At 37.2% G+C, this 21,673-nt stretch overlaps 1 long non-coding RNA gene across 3 annotated transcripts in view; it reads left to right on the top strand.

Moving 5' to 3' along the window:
• The window catches only part of LOC122745286, a 183,668-nt gene that overhangs the window by 147,011 nt on the left and 14,984 nt on the right, over nt 1–21,673 (top strand). The window contains exon 4 of one of the 3 annotated variants that reach the window (XR_006355449.1): nt 18,912–19,707. The exons of the other annotated variants lie outside the window; for them this stretch is intronic. This is a non-coding gene — a long non-coding RNA (uncharacterized LOC122745286). Of the gene's footprint in view, nt 1–18,911; nt 19,708–21,673 lie in introns of those variants that run through there. 3 annotated transcript variants of the gene reach the window in all.

The raw sequence follows: 21,673 nt of genomic DNA, 5'->3' as shown, positions 1-21,673 counted from the left end.
CTTCTGGTATTATATCTAACAAAGAGGCTAGGTATCATCAGGTTAGTAACATGTGATCTGGAAGCTACAAGGGAAAATTCTGAACTGAGGCCTCCTCCTTGTGGATACCTCGGATTATTCTTTAGAGTAGGGTGCAGCTGGAGGGAAATCCGCCCCAAGCAGAAATCCCTTTTGTCTTTCCTTATTTATCATCATCATCATTACTTTTTTTTTTTTTACTTTGGTTAGCAGATGTTTCTTTAGCGCTCTGACATCCTTTTTAATTTGCACATTTATTAATTTGGCTGATGGAAAGTACAGTACACTTTACCTCTCCAGCCTCTGGAATGGTGTCGCGCAAAATAAAGAGCAGGACTGGCCTGCCCATCCATCCTCCTAAACCATTTTCAACCCACAGCATCTTAAAATGGGATCGTTTGATGACCAATGCAATTTTGGCTTCTCTCCTATCTGGCGTTTGGAGTGAAAAGAACTGATTGCTCCAGAGTCCATTTACTCCTAGACCCCGGGGGAATTGTTTGGAGTCTAACGTGTATCCTCACAACATCCCATTTATAGCTATGACAAAGAAATAAGCAATTAATCAGACATTCATTCTAACAATACTGACCTGCCAGCATTCAAATGCTTTAATTAAAATCACAGTGCAATATATGCCAACGTTAACTGCAGCTCAGTTCTAATACAGGATAGAGGGATTTTTTCTTTAGCAGTTCTGGCTCCATCTCAAAGTGCTGATAATGTCACTGGTATGAGACCTTTAATGAGAGGAGCAGAGTTTCATGAGATGAGTGTGTATGTGTGTATGTGTGTGTGTGTGTGTGTGTGTGTTATTAAACATCTTCAAAAGTAGATTGCGCTCCATAAGGTTTTAATTTCAGATTCTTGGCCAGAAAATGATGCACCAAACAAACAAAGGAAAAAAAACCACTTCTCACCTATAAATGTCTTAATGCTTTTTATAAACTCCTCAAACTGATAAAGAAGACACATGAGGGACTACAAAAAAAAATCCATCAAACTATCTATGCAACTTTTGAAATAAAAAGTCAATGCAATTTTGAGGTATAACATTTAAAGGAGGTGTAAGCACAGAGGAAATTCACCTTTTTCCAACAACAATAATTTTCCCATATCACAGAAACTTTGGGACTTGATCTTCATTTTAGGACTCTACTTTCTCCCTCTTATGCATAGGAATAATGGTCATGGTATCTTATATTCCTAGAGTGCCTTCCTTCTGAGATCAGGACTTTCCATTAATCCTCTTATTTTTAATCAACATTTTAAAATTGACATATTAATATTAAATGTTTCAATCCTAAAAACATAAACAAAACATTACCATTACTTTGACTTCAATTACCCCTTATTATTTTAAGATATCAAATTCACAATGGAAATATTTGGAAGTACCTGTTAATATATCGCATGTAGCTCATCTTTGTTTCTCAAACTCCAAAGGCTTAGAAACCTTTGGGTTTTTCCTTTTCTGCTAAAAAAGATGACATCTCTTATAGTAATTCTATATTTCATCCTTTTTTGCTAATTGTTTTATAGAGTCACTCTTATAGTATGACAGTGAATAGAGTACTAGTATTGGAGTCATGTTCAAATTCTTCCTCCATCATAGACTAGCAATGTGACTGTGGATAAGTCATTCACCCTCTTTAAGCTTCAAATTCTTCAACCATAAAATAAGGGTTATGGCATCTATAGCATCCATGTCACAGGGTCATTAGGCAACTCACATGAGATGATATATATAAATTCCTTAGGAGTTTTTTAAATACTATATAAATGATAGCTCCTATTAACATTTTTCTTTAAACTATTTACCATTTCATATGTCCTGCTGTGTGTTTATTACACTGTCTTTTTTTTTGTAGTCCATGTACTGTTCTCTGATTCTATCACTTACAGCTGTGTAAACACTTTGGTAAATCACTTGAACCTCAGTTTTCTTCACTGTCAAGTGAGGGGTATGAAACAGAGGTAATCTTTAAAGTCCTTCCTAGTTCTATAATCCTTTGATTCTAATAGGTCGGTGACCTATATTAAACTCTGCATATCCCTTTCCCAGAAAAATCCTATATTGGGAAAAGTCATACCATTTCCTTACCCTCCCAACCCTGGCTATTCCCTAGTCTTAATGGTCTCACTCTTCCACTTCCCGTAACCCAGAGCCTTCAAAATCCACTTTGTTTATATACCCTTCCCTGAGGATATCTGCATGTTTTCAACTTCCTTCTCTTTCTACTTCACTCCTCATTCCTTTTAAAACCCTCTTTTTCATATCTTGACCCTTTTCAAGCTCTTATCCTTTTTCCCTTTGAAAGAGTCTGTTTCTTTCTACCATGGTTTTCAAGTTGAGAAGATGAAACTTAAAACTTCCCTTTACCTCCCACATGCTTCTTCCCTTCTGTGTTTATTAAAATTATAACACAAAAATATAATTTCAGAGAAGACCTCTGGGTTTATCATCCCCAGCCCTCCTTCACAGGGAGGAAAATATACTGTCTTTTAATCATATTGGCCTTATTATCATATAAGACAATAAACAGTCTCAACAGAGAAACCAAGCATCCAGTTGGCAATAGCCAAAGGTAATTTATTTACATATAAAAAGGGGAAATGAGAATGTAAGAAGATACTGCCTGTTATATATATATTCTTTAGTTTGATTTTCTTCTCACCTCTCCAACCACTCTTCTCAATTTTGTTTTACAAATTCCTCTTCCCAAAAAGTGTCTATAGTGTTTTTTATGTTTATCTTTCATTTTTACTCTTATTCTCTTATGACACCAAAACACACACACAGAAATCCATGCACACATGCACATGCCTGTATTCACATCCACATGCATGCACTCATGGACACCCTTATATGCATGTGTGCACACAGAAAATCTCCATACATGCACATACCAGTATGCCCACACATGCATGCACACATTGCCCATACACATAGACACACCTCTATTTTCTATTTCTCCATTCTGATTACACAGTATCTTTCTTTTTATTTGGCTGGAAATCCAGAAATAGATTTGACGTAGTTCATTTTCCTACAATGATAATGTACAATATTTGTTTTTTCTTATCTGGCATATGCTAAACATCAGTCTTTTCTCCTTTGATGATTCAGAAGGTGCTTCAGACCTTATGTAGCTTTCCCATCATCCTCAACAACATGACTTCTCATTCTATTAGAGAAGTGCAAAGTGCTAAGTAATAGAGATTTCTGGCTGAGAGGATGGAGACTAAATGAGGTTTTGCTCATTTATTACATTATTCACACATATTTCATGTAGGCTCTACTCTCTCCCTTTATAGTCCAAAAATGCCCACACCATTGCTGGTATTTTCTTGTTTGAGCAAAGGGTTAGGTGAGAGACAATAACCAATACACATAATATAAGAGCTGTTCTTTTGGGGGCCCTGCTTCTCCTCCAATTTTCCCCATGACTAGCTTACATTTTTCCTTTCTGTTAATTTCCTTTTCCACCTCCTACATGCTGGTTTTGATCTCCATTTCTACCTCACCCCTTCACTTTATTATACTTTATATTCACCTTAGGGGCATCTAGGTGGAGCAGTAAGTAGATAGAGTGCTGGACCTGGAATCAGGAAGATCCATCCCCCTGAATTCAAATCTGGCCTCAGACACCAGCTGTGTGACCTCAGTTTCCTCATCTGTAAAATTATCTGGAGAAGGAAATGGCAAACCACTCCAGCATAGTTTCCAAGAAAACCCCAAATGGGATCACAAAGAGTCAGGCACAACTGAAACAACTCAACAACAAGATACTTGCTTTGCGCTTCTCTCCCAGTCCTTTATTTGTACAGAGGGTGTGTGTGTGTGACCAGAAGGAACCTCATCTGGTTTAGTAAAGTTAGTGGAAAAAGCCTTTGTTCTAGCATTGGAGAAATTTCCCTAGAGAAGATATGAGCATTCTCACTGACACCACACTTAGGACTTTATTCCTGCCTTGATAATGTTTTCTTGACAAGATATAAAAGAGTCCTTTCTGACCACCTTTGAGAATACCTTCTTAAGTCATGGCAGTTAAACATGATTGATGCCACCATGGCTAACACCTATGCTTCACCTGGGAGAGCTGAGATAATGAAATCAGAGACACTTCAAAAGAAGGACCTACAAAGACTCTGGAATCAGTTCACTGGCACATCTGGAGGATTACTTCAGGGAACTATGACACTCTAGGAGAAAGGGAACTATTTGATCACCGAAATGTCAGCCACCATAAACAGTGGTAGAACAGTCAAGGGGTTACTGAGAGACAAGCTGAGGAATTCCAGCAAAAGGCCTTCTGAAGAAAAAATGGAGCCATTCTGGACCTTGAAAAGTTCTCAGAGCAAATAGATGAGTTCTGGAACCAATGAGAGTTAATAGTAGGGAACCACAATGAAGAGTCATAAACACAGACCTTGGTCTTTTTTAATTTTGTGGACTTGGATCCAGAGAGAAAAGGGAAGGAGCTGACTCTATTCACCTCAAGTAATAAATTGGGGAAAGGTTGGAGTCTGGATGATTATCTACAAGAGTATGCTGTTAAACATTTAATATTTAACAACCAGCTAAGAGTAGGGGCAGGAGATTGTATGCAGGACACACTTTTAAGTTTAATCTGCGTTTTTAACATTTTCCCCATCACTTTCTTAAAACTAGTCAGTCAATAAATAATTAATCAAACCCTAATTTGTAATGTTTGCCAATTTCGGAGTTAGGCGCTCATGTGGAAAATTTAACAACCAGCTGTCCTAAGCAAGTTGAAGCTAGCTCTAGAACATCCATGAATGGGTCAATGGGAGAAGGTAGGAAAAAGAAGACTTGCTGTGTCTTCTGTTTATTGCATCAGATGTGAGTCCTTTGTGCCATTCATTTTTGGTCAGCTGAAATAAAAGCTATCTTGTATTCAACATATTTTTGGTCTGATTGCTTTGAATGGGATCTGAGTGATCAATGGGATCATGAGTTCATAGAGTTAGGACTGGAAGGGATCCTAGAGGTCTAGTCCAGCCTTTTCTTTCTATAAATGAAGACAATGAGGCCAGGAGAGGTTAAGTGATTTGCCCCAGATCATCAAGCAACAAATGGCAGGATTGGATTTTGAACCAAGGTTGTTGAATGAGATGCCAAACTCAGTACTCTTGCCACTACCCCTTGCAGACCTAGGAAAGAGCTACTTTCTGCTAAGACAGATGGGGAAAGGGAGTGGAAACAAGGCAAATTCTAATGTGGGGAGAGAGGTTAGCATGAGAGTCAGGATTAGGATAGGGTCCAAAGAGAATTTTGATAGATGCCTACAAAATCAGGGCCACATAAACTCCCAACTGGGATTCTGTGTCATGGGTTATGCTCCCATTATTTAAGTAAATTCTAAAATCCACACTACTAGATTCTGCAATAATTAAAGTATGTATGTTGGAGGTTATACTATAGCCAATTCCTTTTCCTCTCTCCCCTGTGATGTTCTTCCCAATGATAACCAGTTATTTGCCACCTTTAAGAAGAGCAAGGAAGAGACGAATAAGGAAAATGCAGCAAGCAATCTGGAACATTTCAAATTAAATCAAGTATGGGAAAGGTGAATTAAAACCACTATAGGGAATCTCTCCCCGCCCCCACCCCATTCTGTCATGCACAGCTACCTTTAGAACTGACTCTGCCTAAATAGAAAATACAATGTCTTTTGGTACTTCTTTTTTCTTTTTTTTTCTTTTGGTACTTCTTGAGGAGTGCTTCTATGAGTTTGGATTAGGGATTGTCTTTACCTATAAACCTTTGTCCTGGATCCTGTGATATCTTTTCCTGGGGTGAGGGGTGAAAAGACTATTCTCCAAGTAGTGAACTTTATTTCACAGACTTCTTTTTCTGACCTAAAGAATCCAAGATTCACATAGTGAATTGGTCTTTGAGGAATCCTCACTGAAGCAAGAGTAAAATAATTAACAGAATTAAGTTGATCAACTTTGCTTTTGATTATAGGTGAAAAAGATACTTGGACTGTTACTTCACTAAGAAGTAGAAAGCCAGCCAGTCTGGAAGATTTTTTAAAATAGGGGTATTCTAATTTTGAACTGGAGTAGAACAGAGATGCTTAGAGAGTGGTACTCTGAGACATGAAAGGTAAGGCTGAAAACTGCTGAGAATTTTTAGCTGAATAGGATTGATTAATGGGCTCGGGAACCACACTATCTACACTGTCATGTTTTCTTCTGTACTCACTTCATATTGCCTTCAACCTCATGAATTATTTCCAAAATAATACTTCTTTTCATTTCCTTTACAATTAAATATCCTTGCTTTGATACAAGATGGCTTTGGTGTGGTAAGAGAAAGAAGTGGGATCTCAGAAGATGTCCTAGTTCATGATGGCAGCATCAGAATATAAGAATCCCTGTCCCTGAAGAATGGGGTTTGGGTTTCAGATAACAGGGACCAACCAGCAAGAAAACAAGTCTGGAAACTTTGGGGGTATTGTAAGTTCCTTGGTCTGAGTTGAACTAGATTCTGCTCAACTCCCTAGTCCCTCCATCCACCTCCCTTCAAGATGTAGCTCAAGGGCTTTGTACATGTAAGGCTTTCCTGATTAATTTTGAGTGCCCCACAATTGCTTTGTGCTTATTGTGTATATTTCTGATGTTTACTTATTTGTGTGTGTGTTTTATCCTCATGGTAGAATGTAAGATCTTTAAGATCAGGGATTGTTTTAGTTTTTTCTTTATATCAAAAACACCTAGCACAGAGCCTGGTACAAGCTTACTGAAAGAAATTGATAGGGAATATCTTGCCACTTTGTGGCAATGATATCCTATAGGTAATACCAGACGTGTAGAAGTCATTTCATTTTCAGATATATTTTAAATAGCTACTTATATACCTGATTCATAGAATGTTTTGAAGTCCTTTAGAAATTTTATTTAACATTGCCACATAGTTTTTCCCTGATGTCAATAGGAAGAGGTAATTATAATCCCCAAAATTCAGAGGAGAAAATTGGGCAAAAAGAAGTTAATAGAGGTGGAGGCTGTCACACAGTAAATTAATTGAAATACAGAGATGACAACCTTGAAGATCATGCATGGGTCAGGGCATCATTAGCCAAAGTTGGGCAAGGAACAACTTTCTGCTACAAAAACCATTCTTCCCAAATCCATAGGAGAGGGAGGGGGAAATTCCCAGTTATTAAGTTATACACTTCATAAGCTTCAGTATGAGGATCTACCCAAGATACTTTGGCAAGGGGGTAGAAGGACAGGTTAGCATAGTAACCCAGAGGAGGATCAAAGAATTCTGGAATGCTGAGAAGGCAAATTGAGAGGGCTGAGAACTTGAGGCAAAAACTATTGCCCTCTAACACCCTCAGACCACTGTCTCTCATCTATTGAAACTACTTCCAGCTTCTTCTCCTGGGTTCCTGGTTACCCTCTGCACACTGTCGGTTACACCATCTTTTCTGACTCCATTCTAGGATGGATCCCTTTAACCTTCTTCTCCTTGAGGAAACATAGAGTGAAGAGAACTCAAGGGTGGCTCATCCCATAAGATGAACTCCCTGAGAATAGGGTTACCCCTCCCCAAGTGTGACTTCACACCACCAGAAACTACTCATGGTAATATCATGCATGTCAAGCCAGAGACACTCTAAAGTGACATTCTCTGAAGTCAAGTGATTTTTTTCTTAGCCTTATTTTGCCTCCATCCTTCCCCAGGTTCTTTACTCCCTCACTTATCCCAGGTACTTTAAATCCTAGTTATAGATCTGCTTTTGCATCAGAGATTTCTTCCTTTCAGTTGTCTATGTGGAAATTGGTATTTTGGAATCCATGTAGTTGATCTTGATATTCTGCCCTTCCAGGACTGTGACCCTGAACCCCTTCCAAGATACCTGCTATCAATTCCTTTTGTATCCAATCCTTCTTCACATTCTGTGTTCCCTACCACATCCTCAAAACAAGTGTGTGACTATTTGTAAAGGAAAAGAGTATTTTCAGATGTGGCAGAAATAAAATTAACATAATACAAGAGATATCTAAAAGAACAATGAAACTATACAGTTTATATGATTCCTAACCTTTCCAAGTTCATATACCTAGTCAACATTTTCCAATACTAATAATGGACTCATTATTCCTTCTGGACTCAGGATTTTATGTCTATGACTTCCAAAATGGACATTTGATTTTTGTTTCATCTCTTCTATCTTTCCACTTGTGTGGGACTGACTTAGTCAGAAGCTCAGGTAGAATGGGCTGCCTGGGGAAAACCAAGAGTTTTGCCACACTGGAAATTTAAAGAGGGTAGATGGTGACCATAGCAGGGATTTCTTTGTTCGAACTAGATGACTTCTGAGGTCCCATTTAGCTGTGAGATTCAGGGTTGCTATGATTCTGTGAAAATGGAACAAAGAGAAAGTAACTGAGGATCAACATGTAAAGGTGGCAAGGAATAATGCCAGGAACACAAAATCATAAAATAGCTGATTCTTTTGCTTGAATACTAAGTACAATAAAAACAAGACATCTTGAAAGTGAGTCAAGAAAATGAATTGGACTATAGCTTGGCTTGGATGGGAGAATGATAAAGGTAAAAAAATAAAATAAAATAGGGCCACTCAATTTTAAATTTGACTGCTGTCTCTACCAAGGAGAATTACTTCAAGACCATATAGAACAAAAATCATTAGCGCAGCACTGAAATGTAAGCTTAATTAGGAGATGGTAAGTGAACACTTAGCTGCCCTCTTCAAGTAAACACATTAAGTACCAAGCAAACTACATTATCACATTTTAGAAAGGATATTGACAAACTAAAGCACTCAAGGGGAGGGTGACCAGGATGATAAGATTATTCAAAATCACACTATCATAGAATTAGTTAAAAGAACAAGAGAAGGAAAAGAGGAGGGATGAGGAGAGGAAGGAGCCTGAAGGAGCCAAAGGAAAAAAATTAGCTATGACAAGATAAGAGTCTTCAAATATATGAAAGACCATAATGTGGAAAAGGGATTAGAATTGATTTCATTGGGTCTAGATGATAGAAGAAATGATGGAGGTTTATGAATTTTATACTCCTATAAATAAATAGCAGCAAGGCAGATGTTGGCTCAATGCAATAAAATGTTTCTGAACATTTTAACAATTAGAGAAGTGCAAAAGTGGAATGGATTGCCTTGGGAATAGGATGCCAAGCTGTCATCAGAACTAGGACATCTCCCCATCTTTGGAGATCTTCAAATGGAAGCTGAATGAACTGTTATTGGACATGTTTTAGAAAGGCTTCCTGTTCATGAATGAACCAGACTCCATGATGCGTGAGGATCCCAAAGGTGTGTCAAATGAAGCATTTTCTTCAGACAAACATATAGCAAATATGCAACCACTATCCCCAATACAGCATGCCATCTATATGGGAGAATCAATTTGCTATTCTTGCCATGGATCCAAAACTAGCCAGTTACATTATTACCTCCTTCTACTGGGATTCCATAACATTTTTCATTTAGTTGCGATCACAGGTGAACTTTTAGCCAATTAGTAAGCCTACTGGATAGCATTCCATCTACACCTTCCCAGAAAACTAATAATTGGGTATCTCCTCCTTCCCCTAGATCAGAGAATTATATGACTTGACTAGGACAGGCAGCATTAATTCCAAATGTGGAGATAAACTCCTTTGCATTTCTTACAAGAACACCTCTTTTGGTGACAGATACTCACTGAGAACTTATGGCCAACAACTAGCAAACAATCCATTGTTCCTGCCTGTCACATTGTGCTCTTGCCCCAACATTCCCTATGTAATCAATCTACCGCCACCTGTAGAAATTTTTTAAAGACCTAATATTTCTTGTGTAATATTACTCTCCTCACAGGGATATGGTGAGGATTATTGAGATAATTGTATTAAAATGCATTGATCTCCAAGAAAAAAAAAAAGCACTCCATGTATCGAAAGGGTAATTATTCAACATAGTCTATAGTAATATGGGAATGAGAACAGAATCAAACTTAAAGAAGAGATTTTTTAAAATTAAATTAACACATTAAAGCTTTTTGATTTCTATGCCACTTGGTTGTGTGCACATATCTTAAGGAGAACATACTCTGTTGTTTCAGAAAAATAAAAAACTACAACAGTACAGAAAAGACTCCTTTGAGAACATAATTTTCAATACAATGCTTTCAGTGTATGATGCTTTTGTTTTCAAAATAAACTGGATATTTTTCCTCACTGTTTTTATAAGTCAAGAATTATGGGGGCTTTTGCTAACAATAAGAGAAATATTAAGTTCAGCAAGCCAACCAAGAGATCAAGTCTTGATCAATCTAGCACTGGAAAAAATCCCCCTTCCTCCCATTCCACTGCTGTCAATCTGCTTTACCCTTGGGCTTGTCCAGAATCTTCCACAAATTGGTTAGTTTGGGCAATCTTTGAGTTTCCAGTCTTTCTTGGGAGAGATCTGATGATTCTGGACAAATTCAGGAATTTCACAGAACTAGCTCCTAGGGAATGAATTAAAACTCCAGGAATATGCAGTAAGGAAAAACCCCCAAGTGAGTAGTATCTGACTGATCAGTTTCTTTCCTTCCAGAGCTCACTTGTTTTTCTTTAAATGTGGTTGCAACAGTGGGATCCATGTAAATAAGCAGACACAAGTCAGGAAGGAGAGCAGCCAGATTCAGTAACACCTGGGGTTTACTTCCTTTTTTTGTGTTTTCTCTTTACTTGCCAGTGCCTCAAAGCTATTGAATAAGTCATAGTTAGTGGAGCTATCCTATCACTGCCACCAGTTTGTGTATATATACAAACATACATAATAAACCCAGGCAGTAAAGAATTAGTGTTCATGCCTCTTGGCTTCCCTGACTTTCTTCAAGTCCCAGCTAAAATCACGCTTTCTACCAGAAGCCTTTCCCAATCCCCCTTAATGCTGGTGTATTTCCTCTGAGATTATTTCCAATTTCTCCTGGATATAGCTTATTTGTATATAGTTGTTTGCATGTCGTCTCCCCCTTTAGAATGTGAACTCCTTGAGAAATTGGACCATCTTTTGCCTTCCTTGTACCTCTAGCACTTAGCACAATGCCTGGCACATAGAAAGTGCCTAATAAATATTTATTATTTGACTGACTGACATATCCATGCATTTATAGGAATCCAGGTTGGACCTGAGATTTCATTGGCATAGAGAACTGCATTAGGAAACGCAGCCCCTTCCCAGTAATTTACAGCCTTCGAGAGCTACAGAAAGAGGAAACTTAAATTATATACAGATATAAGTATATTTGGGGTGCCCCAGGAGGTTCAGCACAGTTTTAATAGAATGCAGTGAAATATTTACTTCAAAGATACAGCAAGAATGAATGTATAAACATTTCCCTCTGATCCCCACCCCACCCCTCATGCAGAAACATCCGTCAGTTGCTGCTACCTGGCCTGGTATGGCCTGGCCTCAGTATGGAGGCCTTCATTCTGTTCTCTATTTCTCAGTGCAACACAGACAAAAATAGAGCTTTCTAGAAGGACTTTAGCACTAAAGAAAAATAAAGTAAAAACAAATATGAAATTAGCATTACAAAGACTAGGAACTTCAATACACCCATTCTTTATCATGTAACAAGGGTACAAACATTCACAGTGCCTTCACTTGCTTGTCTAATGCAATTCTAACACACTCTGAACTCCATTGGTCCCACCAAGTTCATTTCCGAAGCACCCTGACTTCCTGATGAGTCTTACTCTGAGCTTCATTTGGTCACTCCCTAAATTCACTCCTTTTTCCTCAAAAGGCATTGATACTGGACTGGCTGGAAAATTTGTCCTAGAGTCAGACTTCCTGATTCTTGTGATTTGCTCCCCTGACCTCCAGATTAATCACCTTCACCTAAAAAGGAAAAGAACAAACACTGAGGACTGAGACTGAGGGCTACAGAGGGAAGAAGGCCCCAAGGCTTCTTCCCTTAACACAATATTGATCACCTGACACCATGAGTCATTGAGCAGGACAGACACAGAGGAGCTAAGATAGGCCTTTTTGAAGGCTCCCCAAGTTTTGACTACAGAGTCACTTGACAAAGATTCTCTCAACTACATAGATGAAACCACAAAGCTTCCACAGACTGGAACCAGTTACAAAATGTTTTTGCATGTTCTACAGTCAAGTCTCTCCATTCTATATCATCATGACTCTCTGAGAAGCATGTTCCACAGCCTGCATTAGTCATTCAAGTGAATGCATTACACATGTACCCTACCCTGTTACATGATAAATAAAGAGTATATAAAGTTCCTCTTCTTTGTAATTGGACATTTCTATACTCTATAAATTTCACATTTATTTTCCCTTAGTACTAAAGTCCTCCCCAAAAGCTCTGCCTCTCTCTGTAGAGCACTGAGAAAGAGAACAGAATAGGGACATCCATTCTGAGCCTAGGCTAGGACTGGTGGCAGCAGTTGAGGGAGACTGAATGGGCTGCCATCCCAATCGCTTTCAAGTTCCAACTAGTATAGAAAAGGAATTTATCAGACTAAATTAGGCTGTTCTCCTTCCTGCCCAGGGTCCTTTTCTTTGCATACCCAAGAATAAATTGGCTGATTTCTCTATACACTGTGGGCATTCATTAAGTAACACTTGCGTATAGACTGACTGACTTACTGGACCAAACTCAGAGAAAAAAACCTTTGGCCACCTCTAGACCAGAAGAGATCTCCTCTAATATCTACCATGCAGTACTTAAGAGATGTGGAAATGAGGGAAATGTGCCTGGCAGTGAAGGGATGCCAAATGGCATTTGTGCCAGGGCATATGCTTTGAAAACCAGCCCCTATATGGTTCCAGTTACTTTTGCCTCATAGGGAAGTAGGCAAAATTGCTTAAATAGCAGGTTTCTGAACTGTTGGCTTGCCTAACTTACTTAAGTAAAAATTATTCCCTTGAATTGGAAAATAATTTTCCTTAAAATTATTTGAGAGGCAGCATATTTTTATATAGAAATGGTATTGGATTTTAAGTCAAAGAACCCTTGTTTAATTCCATCTGTACAATTAAATGTTTGTATGCCTTTGTGCAAGTCACTTAATACATTTTAAACATTGCTCAGTTTCCTCATTTTAAGAAAGAATAGAATAGACCAGATACACCCCCAAGATTCCTTAAAGACTTTTTAATGTTTTTTTTTAAGTCATAGACCCTTTGACAATCTAGTGAAGCCTATGGACCTCTTGTCAGAATAACATTTTTCAATTCATAAAGTTCATAAAAATTATACTGAAAGACAGTTATCAAAATATCTAAAAAGAACCAAGTTCTTGGACCCCAGGTTAAGAACTCCTGTCATAGCATTAGATACTATATTAAATCTAGCCCTTTGATGAAGTGACAAAATTAGATGTGTATGGATATGTATGTTTATCCTCATCTTTTACAAAACTGAACTAGTTTAAATGCAATTCACTAAAATACTGAACATTTGGGAAGAGGCCAATATCAGTACAAGCTATTTTAACCTATTCATCACCATAAATCAGTGTGTGTGTGTGTGTGTGTGTGTGTGTGTACATGTGAAAGAGTATTCAGAAAGAAATGAGGAATTGTCTACACTTGAAAAATTGCCATTTTGCCTTCTGAGCAAGAGAGAACACAACAGTGACACCTCATTTATCCAGCTATTATGCATCATAGAATGAAGTGTTCTATATAAGTGAATTTTCCAAATAGCAAAAGTTTACCATTTTGAGTGCCAAAAATTTTAAAACCATATTGCAGTGAAACCTTTTCTCAAATGTATTACACAGAGCTTTGCCTTCTTAAACAGAACATACTTAATGTAAATGAAAACTCTTCTTGATGACCAAGGGTCATTGTGAACAGCAGCTATTCTACCATGGAGATATAGCAGTGTCTCAAGGAATTATCAAGATATGTTGGGCTGTGTATTCCTACAGTGAATAGCATCAGACACAATTTAAAAAAACAAACCTCTTGTGTCTGTATATAGATAGGGAATGTTAGAATTGGAAGGGAACTTAGTTTCTCTCTCATCCCATTTTCTCAAGGAGTCAACTATTTCTTCCCTATCTTCTCACTTTGATTACCTCTAGTATGCCCCCTTCTTATTCACTCCTTCTCATTGCTTATTGTCTGAGAAACCAAATCAGCATGCTTATTAGGATTTTAAATAAAATAAGATAAATAGGCTCTGAATGAAGGTTTGTCTCTCTTCTGAATTTCATAAAATAATGGACTTAAGAGTTGCAAGATACTTCTGAAATCTACTAGTTCAACCTTCAAGCAAATCATAAAGACTATGGCTAACATTCCCTATAACTCTGCATTGATTCTTTGAATGGAGATCTCCAGCTATGTATGGGATGCTCCCTGTCTCCCAAGGCAGCTGAACTTTGAGATGGTAGGAAATATTTTCTTTCTGCTAAACTGAAATCTACCTTACTGTGATTTCTACCCTTTGGAAATGGGGAGGAGAGGGATTGACACAAGTGGGCAGAGAATGGTACAGAGAAGCAAGCAGAACCAATCTGATCTCTCTTCCACTTTATAGTCCTTTGAGGACAACTGACCTGTCCTTTCCAAGCCTTTTTTTCTCCAGGCTAAACCTTCCCAGTTAATCCAACTAATTCTTATATGGTTGTATTTGGAGTCCCTTATTCCATCTCCTCTGGACAATGACCAGCTTGTCCCCTCTAAATAGATCCTGACTAGGCAAGAGCACATAGGACTACTTCTGCTTTTGTTCTGGGTATGATGTTTATCATTATTATTAATGCCACCTAAAAACTGCATGAGCAAATAAGTAGATGAGCCTCTGTCTATATTTCATGATATATGTTTTGGCTACTCAAAAATGTCTTTTTTTCTCTTCTGTGTTCTTGATTTTGTTCTGAATTACCAAGGTTGCTAGAGAAGTGAACTCCAGATAAGAGAAATGTTAGCTACTATTGTCAGGCTGACTCTGAAAATGATAAACTTCCTGCAGAATTGGTCATTTTCCTTGGCAAGGCAGTTTCAGAAAACCTCACCCCACTCTGTGGCTGATTACTTTTCTAATAGCTACCTGGGTATCCTCATGGAAAACAGGAAAGCCCCTCTCTTGGATAATAGGTATAGTTCAGATTCCACTCTCATTTAGATAATGATTTCGTAACACAATGACAGATAAAAGAACTTTCCTTTTATTGTACTAAATGCTGGTTTTACATAAAATAGACCATAATTCAGAGTCTGTAATGTCTATCGAAAGGTTATACTCGTTACCATCCAAATAGGCTGAGCTAATAAAAATTATATTTGTTACAATCCAAATAGATTAACCGGCCTTAAGGGCTTAGCTATGTCTTACACTTTTCAATTTTCTTATAATTAAATTAACATAAAATAGTCTTCACAAATGAACGACTGTATCAGAAACAGTTAAGCTCTGTTTAACAAAAATAGCCACTCTATTTACATGTGCAGCAACTCAGGTGGACTTGGGACAGGAAACAAGGACCTCCTCTGCAGAGAGGAATAGAAAAGGCAAGCCTGGTGAGATCACGTGGGCTCTCTTACCTTGGCTTCAGCCACATTACTAACTAGTAGCCAACTACAAACCACAGATGCCTCTTGCCTATTCTCCCTAAATCGTAGAGGTCACTTCAGTATATCCGCCTCCTCTTCGCTGGGTGCTCTTAGCGATCAGACCATAAACTCTGGTTATGTGCCTTTGGTCCCAGCGCTCTGATATCCTAATAGCTTTAACAGCTCTGTAACAAATGTTAGACTGGTATTTCCCTTACCTACAGCCCTTTCAAAATGTTTTCTCCCCCTTCAGCAGCATTGCCTCCAACTTTTCCAGCATAAGACTTTCCAGGCTTCATGAATTTTGTTTTTTGTTTTGTTTTGTTTTTTTCTCCTCCTTAACCCAGTTACTATATGGATTTTGAAATCCTACTGTTCAGAGCCACCACGTTCCTCCAACCCATAAGCACTTGCAAGTCTGAACTGTTATCACGATCTTAGTCCCCCGACTGAGAACCTCTATGGATAAAAGATGAGAAACCCTCAAGTCTGTTGTATGTGTGAGGTCATGATCCCCACAAAGCAGTCTGACAAATTTGATTCCTCCCCTTTGTCTTGGGCTTCCTATCACTTATTGAGTGTTTAACAAGCAAAGGGGTTGGATGCTGTGGGCTTGTTGTTGCTTTTGAACATTAAAATTCAGTTTCTTCAACTGTGAAAAACAAATGGCAGGATAAGCACAGATCCCCAAACCTGAAGGGAAGAGAATTACTGAGGATGGCAGGAAGCAGAGAATACATTTTGGGAAGGTACTGAGTCACAGCATTCTGGAAAACCTCAGGAATGAAATGAAACTGTCACTCAAAGATTAAAATAGGCAAAATTCATAATAAACTTGGCGTTACAAGAATTTTAAGCCTGGTCAGAGAGGTTTCTCCTCTTCCCGCCACCCCCAATTTAAAAGGGAATCTAGTAGAGCAACTCACAGACCATCCTAAGGAGGTATCATGCCTTGAGCTGCACCTCTGATTTGACTGCATCAATAATGGGGTGTAATTCAATAGTGATATGTAATATAAAAATATAATGAAACAAATACTATTACCATTCTTCCTACCAGAACAGCACCTTGCATTTTATGGTTGTTATTTTGACTGTCTCAATGAAAAAAATGACTAAACATGCAAAATATTCTGATCATTCAAGAACAGATTATTCAGGTTCTTTATTTCTCTTTTTGGTCCCTGCTGACCACCTTTTGGCCATCACACTGCTCATTAGTACCTCTTCCACCAGGTGAAAAGTGGAAAGAGAGATGAAATTCAAATGGGTCCATTTTGCTACTTACCAGCAGTTGTTGCTAAAGGTTTAATGAGACAGGGCACCCAAAGGAATGACTGGACTATTTGTAGCAGAAAAAAAGGAAACAAAATAGGTTACTATCAGCTAGAGAAGAGGTGAATAAATGATGACATAGAGATACATTGGAATTTTATCTTTCCATAAGAAATTATAAATATAAGATGTATGTTAAGTGATATATCATTTTTTTAAAAAGGGGTTAAATGACAACATATAAATTGCCGATTGCCACATAGTTAAAGCCTCCTTGTTCTTTGAACAAGTTGTTGGATCATTTCAGTTGTATCTGAACCATTGTGATCCCACTGTGGCATTATTTTGGCAAAGATAACAGAGTGATTTGCCATTTCTTTCTCCTGCTCATTTTGCAGATGAGGAACTGAGGCAGAGTAAAGTGACTTGCCGAGGGTCACATAGCTCATAAGTGTTTAAGGCTGAGTTTGAACTCAGGTCCTCCTGACTCCAAGGCAGGAGTTCTATCTACTGAACCACCTAGCTGCCCATTTTTCAACAAGCTGCATCTCCCAACTCCATATATTTATTTCCCCTGGATCTCCTCATGCCTAGAATTCTCTCCCTGTCTCCTGGATTCCCTGACTTCCTTCAGGTCCCAGCTAAAATCCCACCTTCTACAAGAAACCTTTCCCAGTTCTACTCAAGACTAGTGTCTTCTCTCTAAAATTAGTTCCAATTTATCTTATCGATGTCTATGTTGTTGGCATTATTTTCCCCATTAGACTGTGAACTCTTTGAGAGCAAGCACTGGTTCATTTTTCTTTTATTTACACAGCACCTGGTACATGATAGGGACTTGATGAATACTTGTTGACTTGACAATTGTAGCAATAAGAAATTCACATTATACATTCAGGAAACGGTCAAAAAGAATGAGGAAAACAAGAACAATGTGGGTCCTATTTTAAAGTCTCTCTATATATCCATATATACATATATATATATATATATATACATACATATATACACAAATATACACATACACACACATATACTTCCCTTCTAGCAGTCAAGGGACTATTAAGGCAGAATTCTATATATGGGAAGAGAAGTAGTCACCATTTTCAGATGTATTTGGTTAATTGTTTTTCTTTGTCAAAAGGGGGGGGGGTTCAATCAGAAATGTATCTTCCAGAACTGATTATCATTATGATGGAAAAACAAAAGTTATCAGTAAAATGCATTTTAAACAATAAAATACATCCCTAAGTTCAAATCTAACTTTAGATACTTGACACTAGCAAGCCACTTAACCCTGATTGCCTTACAAAAGAAAATAAAATCAAACCAGAACATACAACTTTGAGATAGGTGTTATCAAATAAAAATATCATTATAACTGTTTAATTTTAATTTATTGATTACTATTTACCAGCTCATTTTTCTCATATTCTTTTCATATGCTTTTGCTCATATATTTGAATGGCTACATTTGGCAATGGAAGTAAAAATAAAAAATAGAGAGAATGAAATATAGATATATGTTTAAAGAAATGCCTGAAATGAGATGTCTAAATAATCTACAAATTTCATTTATCCATTCTTTAAATATTCTACATTGCCATGAATAATTCAGAGTTGACTGCATATCCAAATAAATTAAATTTCTTCATTCAAAAGTGTCCCCAAAATAGTTGAGTAGATTGGTGAGGCTAAGGATAGAACCTATTATTTCACTGGTAGAGGAGACTTTCAGGTGAGGAAACTCTCTATACCATGGAGAGTTGACACCTCCTCTGTGACTTAATGTATAGTCTAAAACACTGAGAAGTTATTTGATTTGTCCAGGGTCACACAGAGTTATGGTCTGAGCAATATTTTCAGAGGTCGGACTTAAGCCTAGGTCTTCCTGGTTCAAGGCTGGACAGCTCTTTATCCACTATCCCATACTGCCTATGTCTTGATAAAATAATATATAATTTGTATTTTTCAGATGTAGAAATTAAATATATCAGGCATTTTGTTATCACCTTTTCTCTTTCATTATAGTGAAGGAAATACCTGGGAAGCAGCATTTAAAGAAGGCATCAGAGGAAGACTGAAAGTTGCTAAAAAAAAAAAAAATGCTTGCCCTAGAAAGAGTGATTGGTACTGATCGATGAGCAGAGGTGCCATGAATGGAAAGAAGAATCCAACAAGTGAATAAAGTTGCCACTGAATGAGGATGAAAAGAAAATGTAATTAAGTGGAAAAATTTTTGAAGCAAGTTTCTTCAATAACTATCACATTTCCAAAATATATAAGGAACTGATCCAAATTTATAAGAAAAAAGAGTCAATTCCTAATTGATAAATGGTCAAAAGATATGAACAAGTAATTCTAAAGGAAAGAAATCCAAGCTATATAAGGTCATATGAAAAAATGCTCTCTCTCACTAATAATTAGAAAGATGCAAATTAAGTAACTCCAAGGTTTCACATCACATTTTTGAGATCAACAAAATTAACAAAAATAGAAAATTATAAATGATGATGGGCTGCAGGAAAATGCATACATTGATTCACTGTGGAATCTCTGATTTAATCCAGCCATTCTGAAAAGCAATTTGGAACTATGCACCAAAAAAAGATATTGAACTGTGCATACCCTTTGAAAAAACAATAGCATAAGTAGGCTTATAGCAGCTCTTTTAGTGGTGTCAAAATATTGGAAAATAAGGTTGTCAAGTGCCCATAAATTGAGGAATGGCGGAACAAATTATGATATATGAATGAAATGTAATAGTACTATTTGCTGTAAGAAATGAAGGGATGGGTGGTGCAGTGGATAGAGCACCGGCCCTGGATTCAGGACGACCTGAGTTCAAATCCGGCCTCAGACACTTTACACACTTACCAGCTGTGTGACCCTGGGCAAGTCACTTAACCCCAATTGCCTCACCAAAAAAAAAAAAGAAAAAAAAGAAATGAAGGAATGGTGTCAGAAAAACCTGGGAAGACTTGTATGGACTGATACAGAATGAAAATAGCAGAAGCAGAACAAGATATAATATAACATCAACATTGTGAAAATGAACAATTCAGAAACACTTACTAACTCTGACTAGTGCAATGATCAATCACGATTTCAGAAGACCAGTGATGGAGAATGCTATGTACCTCATGAGACAGAAATGATGAATTAATGCAGATTGAGACACACATTTCTGCATCTGGCCAAAATGAAGATTTGTTAACTGCTTATTTGTTACAAGAACCTTCTTTTTCTTCTTTCCCTAGTTTGGAGGAGGGACACTATAGGAAGGAAAAATATATATCTATAATTTTGAAAAATAAAATTTAAGAGAAAAGTTTTGGGAGGAAAATTATGTAGATCCATTATACTCAAGAACAGAGCTTGCCATGTCTTAGGCAGAAATCTACAAGACCATTGAACTTTTAAATAAAATGCTTACATGAAAAATTAATTACAAATTATCATACAAACCTTCCTGAGTACAAACGAGAAAACTTCTACTAAAGCTATTTTTTCCTCTCTCACAATTTTCATGAATTTTTAAATTTCTTTCAAACCATTTTGACATACACCATCCTTGAACATTTTTCTAGGCATGAGAGATAAGACCTTACTAGTCAGAGTTCTCATTAGGAAACATCAACCCTGAAATGGAATTCATGGTGTTTGTGTATATATCCATAAAGGCATCATGGGAATTTCCTTGTATATACTCTTATTCCTTAGATTCCATTATCTTGAATCTTGGACCTTGATCATGAGAACCATAGCAGTAACATCTTGGAAGTACTTCTATGAGTTTTTTTCTATAAGTATAGCTTCTAGCTGCCACCCACCATCTGGCCCTAAAACCTTAATGTTTCTTCTGCTTTTCTGTCGCTCACTAATGTGGTCCTTCCAACACATGTGGAGTTGACTCATATCCCTGTTTTAAAGTCTATCAGATCATCCAAATAATCAATAGCTAAATGTTTGACGCTTTCTACTACACTTTGTGTCTTCAGAATTTTTTTTAACCAGAACTTATTTTAACTGATGCTATAATTCTAAACTTCAGCATTGTCTCAACCAACCCATGATTTCAGTTTCAAGGTACACTATTTTCCAGCCCCAAAGTTGATCAATAGATGTGTATACATCCAGAGAAAGAACTATGTAGTCTGAATATAGATCAAAGCATACTATTTTCCCTTTTTCTTTGGAGGTGGGGTTATGGCTTTTCCCTTTTGTGCTGTTTTTTTTTTCTTTCACAACATGACAAATGTGGAAATATGTTTACTTGATTACACATGTATAATCTATACATCACATTTCTTGCTGTGTTGAGGAGGGGGATGAAGAGGAAGGGAGAAAAAAATCTTTGAAGCAAAAAAATCTTATAAAAATTAATGTTGGAAACTATCTTTACATGTAATTGGAAAAAATAAAATACTATCTAAAAATAGATGTGTATACAAGTATGTGCTTATAATTCAACTGTATACATTTTCATTGCTTCACACACCAACTAAATATAAGCAAATAGATTGAGACCAAGAGAAATGATAGAATAGACAAATTAAAATAGTAATGAAAATGTGTTCTCAGTGTGTATGTCAATAACTATAGTCAGCCCATGCATCCACAAGTCAATTAATGGCTTGTTATTGGTTGTCAAGTCTGAATAAAATTCACTTGTGCAAGCCTATGATACATGCAATACTGATATTTAATAAGCATTAAATTTTAGATGTGAAAGAAAGATACAAGCTAGACTAAAAGAATAATCAGTCATTTTGACTTAACAATGGACAAAG

Source organism: Dromiciops gliroides, chromosome 3 (assembly GCF_019393635.1).
Source record: "Dromiciops gliroides isolate mDroGli1 chromosome 3, mDroGli1.pri, whole genome shotgun sequence".
NCBI classification, from domain to species: Eukaryota; Metazoa; Chordata; class Mammalia; order Microbiotheria; family Microbiotheriidae; genus Dromiciops; species Dromiciops gliroides.
The sequence above is the reverse complement of the archived record's forward strand: the minus strand, read 5'-3'. Positions and strand labels throughout refer to the sequence as shown.